Here is a 5,575-nt window from a genome sequence, read left to right as displayed (position 1 = left end):
AGGCCCCAATGTACATTCCTGTGCCTTGTCATCCCAAAAAGACAAGATCACACAAACACCCATACAAAGACATTCCAATTAATATCTTCTATTTCCAAGAAGATGGGCCTTAATAGTACTTTCTAACAGCAAAATGTCTCAAAACTCAGTCGTTCAAATCAAGTAACTAGTTGCAGTTGTTGTTGTTGTTGTGTGTGTTTAGACTACTCAACCCTGCACGGTTAAGTAAATAACCTCAAAGGCATATGTATTAGTAGCCACTTTTTATATAATCAATTCAATAGATCACTTCTTTTTTTTTTCTTTTTCTTTAAAAATATGGAACGCTTCACGAATTTGCGTGTCATCCTTGTGCAGGGGCCATGCTAATCTTCTCTGTATCGTTCCAATTTTAGTACATGTGCTGCCGAAGCGAGCACAATAGATCACTTCTTAAGTAACAAAAAACCTGAAACTCCACCATACCATGCACAAAATGCAAAGATCAAAGGGCACTATGGAGGTCAACTTCAGTTGGAGATAGGGAGAGAAACAGGCTAAATCTCCATGCCAATCAAAATGCCCTAGCCTGGTAGATGAGGACCTAAAATCAACACGTAGTACTTTAGCAATAGAAATCAAGGCAGCATTAGTCAATGAAATTAAGCAATCAATAGATGAGCAATTCATTCAACTCAAAGAACTCTTTCAGAAGATGAAAGAATCATACAAATGGAATTGAAGAAAATAAGGAGCATGCTAGCAAGCCATAGTAGCTGAATAACACAGGTAGAGAACCATACAGATAAACTTGAAGACAAATTATAAACCAGCATGATAAAGAAGTCAAAAAATAAAAGAAAGATGCCAGAGAGATAGCACAGCGATAGGGCTTTTGCCTTGCATACAGCAGTTCCAGGACAGATCTGGTTCAATCCCTGGCATTCCATATGGTTCCCTAGCCAGGAGCAATTTTGAACGCAGAGCCAGGAGTAATCCCTGAGCATCACTGGGTGTGGCAAGAAGAAGAAAATTAAATAGAAGAAGAAGAAGAAGAAGAAGAAGAGAAGAAGAAGAAGAAGAGAAGAGAGCAGGTGGAGGAGGAGGAGAAGGAGGAGGAAAAGGAGAAGCAGCAGCAGCAGAAGAAGAAGAAGAAGAAGAAGAAGAGAAGAAGAAGAGAAGAAGAAGAGAAGAAGAAGAAGAAGAAAAAAATAAGAAGAAGAAGGAGGAGAAGAAGATGAAGAAGGAGGAGGAGGGGGAGAATGTGGAGGAGGAAAAGAAAAAGAAGGAAAAGAAGAAGAAGAAGAAGAAGAAGAAGAAGTAAAGAAGAAGAAGAAGAAGAAGAAGAAGAAGAAGAAGAAGAAGAAGAAGAAGAAGAAGAAGAAGGACATAAGAATAAAAAATGTAAGGGTCTAAATGATGAACAAAGACAAGAGAAATAATCTCCAAATTATAGTTCTACAAAAAGGGGAGGAAATAGGGAAAGTAAAAGAACAAGTGGGAGGGATATTAGCAAAGAACTCCCTCCACTTTCTGGAGAGAGAGTACTGCACAAATGTGGTGAAAGAATGCCAAACAAAATAGACCCAAACAGAACAACATCAAGACCTATAGTAATCAAAGAGGCAAAAAAGAAAAGGGGGGGGGGTTATGGACTTCTTAAAGCAGTAAAAGAGAGAGAAACTTTAAATATAAAGGAAACAACATAAGAGTCACACATATAAAACTGTCCAGGCAAGGAATGACATATTTAAATTATTGAATAAAAGAAATTTTCAACCTAGAGTTGATTACACAAAAAATCTTTCATTTATATGGGATGGAGGGGATAAAAACATTCTCAGACAAAAAATAACTTACATTTGCATTAACAACACTCTGAATGAACTACTATAAGGTCACATATATAAACCAAATAACCAATTGTAACATTCACAACCCTACACAATATAATGACACAACAGCCCTTTCTGTCAGTAGTTTCCTTGAATGCCAATGGGCTAAACTCTCCCAAATAAAGGCACAATATAGAGGGTTAGATCAGGAAACAAACTAAACAAAACCATTTTCTACTTACAGGAAACACGCCTAAAATGTCAGGATAGACATGGGCTTAGAGTAAAAAGATTAAAAACAATTATACAAGTTCAAAAGTAAATTTTTAAGCCAGAGTCAACAACCATGAAATCATGAGACTCAAACTTTATCAACCAAAATTAAAAACAGGTCTGTTGTGTTGGTAGGCTGGTGTGGGTAGTTGAATGGACTTGAGATGTTGGTGGAGGGAGGTTGACACTGGTGATGGGATTGAGCTTGAAACATTAAATATCTAAAACCTAACTATGAATAACTTTGTATATCACAATTGTTTAAATAAAAAATTAGAAAAGAAGAAAAAAAGGAAAACCCAACACTAAAAACTAAGTTGTATGTCTTTTAGTTTTGAATATTTTTTTCTTTATAGATAACTAGTAGGAGCAAAATGTAACACTTTCTTTCTACCAGCATGCAAAATAAACAACAAAAGCTCAGGCCAAGGGGCTGAGTGATAGAACAGCAGGCAACACTTGCCTTGCAGCAGAGCCAACCCAGTTGATTCCAGTGGTTCCTGAGTGCAGCCAGATATAATCAAAGAATACTGCTGGATGTGACCCCAAAACAGAAGGAAAAAAACCATCTTATGTCACATTCATTATTGTCTTATTTCTTTTTTATTTTATTTTATTGAAATAATTATGATCTACAGAGTCCTTCATAGTTTAATTTCAGATATACAATAAGTCAGGGCCCTTCCCATCACTAGTGTCAACCTTCTTCTACCAATGGACCCAGAGTGCATCCTATACCACCACCTTCTGCCCCCTGGCCTGCCAGTAAAGCAGGGACCTTTAAGTTTAGATTGTTAAAGTTTAGGTTCTTAGATTCTATTATAGTTGACTTTGCCTTGGATATTTAGTTCTGTCCTTATTTATTTCCCCACCAATGCATCCAAGACCATTTGGCCCCTGGCCCCCAGCCTTTATTTATTTCTTTCCTTTGAGTTTTATAGAAATAATGTGAGAATATGTTTTAAAATAAAGAATCTGTGTCCCAGTGTTCTATAAAAAAGGCAGGAGCCCCAATTTAAAAGACAAAAGATTTTAAAAAGTACAATTAAAAAAGTGTGTGTATGTGGCAAGGGTTTTGTTTGTTTGTTTTGTCTTGTTTTTCTTTGGCATGAGTTTCAGAAGATCGAATATTAGCCATTCATCCCTGGAATCCCTTAGATTCCATCTAAAAAAACCAGGACAGTTTTCTACACCAGCACCAGGTATCAGATTTCTACCAGGGAAGACCCTAATACTGCCCTGGCATAGACTTGCTCCAGAGTGGGTACATATGACATCCTGATGACTTGGTAACAGCAATAATCTGATTTCAGGGCAGAGTTCTCTACATTGCCACCTAATGGTGAGATGAAACTAGTAGGCACTCTGTGTCACCCTGACTTCAACATAGAATCTGTACAAAAAGAGGATCTCTAATTACAGAAACTTGACCACAACAACCATGATTGTGAGGAACTTTTACTGGGACTACAGAGAAAGACTTTAGGGTTAGCCAAATTAGTATGCCCTGAGCCTGTGGTTGGTCTTATGCAGGATGCTTCATGGGTAAGGTCTCCCTGTTTTTAGGCCAAAGCCTTTTCCTTTCTATTTCCCCATGTTTTTCTGTGCCTATCCAAAACAAACAAACAAACCTGCCACACACACACTTTTTTTATTATCTTGTTTCATAAACACTCTGACCTTGGGCCAGTAAAAACTTTTCTCTCCCAGGGCCTAATGTTTTATAAAAGTTGCTTAATCTGTGGCCGGTGCAGTGGCACTAGAGGTAAGGGGTCTGCCTTGTCAGTATTAGCCTAAACCAAAAAAAAAAAAAAAAAAAAAGTTGCTTAATCTTTTTGCCTCTGAAACCCAATAATCCATTGCCTGAATTCCCTTTAACTTGGTAAGTTAGCATGATATTTCACTCCCCTATATAGTCATGGTTTATCCCCATTTGTCAGCATAAAGAATTACAAAAGATGGACCCTTTAAATATTTAAGGAATTGAAATTTAGAAGGGGAAACGTTAAATTTTAACCATAAAGGCATGAAAACCAATTTTTTTGAGACACAAACCCTGAGTTATTTGAAAACAGAAACTCAGGCACCATCTTGAAGCAAAAATTCAAGGCTCTGCCCAGAAAAGGAAAAGGAGAAGCTACAGAAATCTAAAGATCCTGATGGCATTTTGGAAAGACCATCAATAAAGCAAAGCTTTCCCTGTGAGAATGTCAGAATTAATTTTTATTTAAGCAGAGAACACCAGACCATGACAGTTTTGTTGTTGAAAGTTTTGTTGGTTTGGTTTGGTTCTGAGTTATGGAACCATACCAAACAGTGCTCAGGGCTTACTCCTGGCTCTTTGTTCAGGAATCACTCCTTGAAAGATTCAGGGAACTATATTGGGTGCCAAGGATCAAACCCAGGTTAGCTACATGCAAGGCAAGTGCCCTACCCTGTTGGTGTACTATTTCTGTGGTCCTTGAGCCAAGACATAGAGATGGATTATATATAGCCTTAACCCAAAACTCGTTTAGGCTTATTTGCTTGCTGGCTTTTAAAACCCACATTCTCTCTTGAATATGTCTCTCCTCACCCCTTAGTCTCCCCTTCTTACATCTCTCTCAATTTCTTTCAATAAAAACCTTGAGTCACTAAAAAAGGAAAATTAAATATTTTCAAAGAATTGCTAGGAAATGTTTTGATTATTAGTAAGAAAAAGTCACTTCTCAGGGCCATGTTTATGGTCAAGGTGTGCAGAATATGCTTGAATATGTATAGCCTTAGGTTTTATCCCTAGTATCATTCGGTCCCCAAAAGCTCCACTGGGTGTGAATCACACAATGTTTTTAAAAAATCCTTTTTTTTAACTTCAAGCCAATTTTATCTTTCTTTGTCATTGGAGAAAAGGTCATCATTCTCATTACTTACCCTTTTAACAAATTGCCTTGCCACAAAACAATTTTGTTTTTTAAGAAATCAAGTTTACCAGAAAGTTTGTGCACTGGTGCTTCTAGCTAAGGCAAGAGAAAATAACTGCAATTTTCTTTAACCACCATCCCCTTTCCCTGAAAAAATGCCCAAGACACTACAGATAAGCTTCTATATAGTTCTATAGCTAAGCTTTACAATGAGGAGACATCAGAAGTTGCTTTGCTCTTCCCTATCTAAAAGAAAAAGCATTTGACAAAAGTATCTGAAAGTACCATACCATGATATAGAAGTACCATGATATAAAAAATGATCTTGAATTTAAGAATCATATAAAATAATATAATCTATATAATATAGATAATATAATATAATCATATAAAATAATGTGCATATTAATAAATAAAATTATTCTTCCTTGGAAACTACAAAGTTTGAATCTCTTTTCTACCAATTATAAGGTCTCCTTCTCTATACCAGCCAACAAAATAAGGCCCCAAGCATAAATCAAAAATTTTATAGCTCTGCTGGTAGGGTTTCAGTGATGCACTTTTCTGGTATCAAATAATAAGCATCTG

The 5,575-nt window shown here is 36.6% G+C and overlaps 1 non-coding gene across 1 annotated transcript; it reads right to left on the bottom strand.

Annotated features, from left to right (window-relative positions):
• Nucleotides 1–312: 312 nt before the first annotated feature.
• Nucleotides 313–419, bottom strand: LOC126008251 (U6 spliceosomal RNA). The gene has a single exon (XR_007495591.1). It is a non-coding gene; the product is annotated as a U6 spliceosomal RNA (small nuclear RNA).
• Between the last annotated feature and the right edge of the window lie 5,156 nt (nt 420–5,575).

This window comes from Suncus etruscus, chromosome 4 (assembly GCF_024139225.1).
Source record: "Suncus etruscus isolate mSunEtr1 chromosome 4, mSunEtr1.pri.cur, whole genome shotgun sequence".
Classification (NCBI taxonomy): domain Eukaryota; kingdom Metazoa; phylum Chordata; class Mammalia; order Eulipotyphla; family Soricidae; genus Suncus; species Suncus etruscus.
This window is presented reverse-complemented; position numbering and strand designations above follow the sequence as displayed.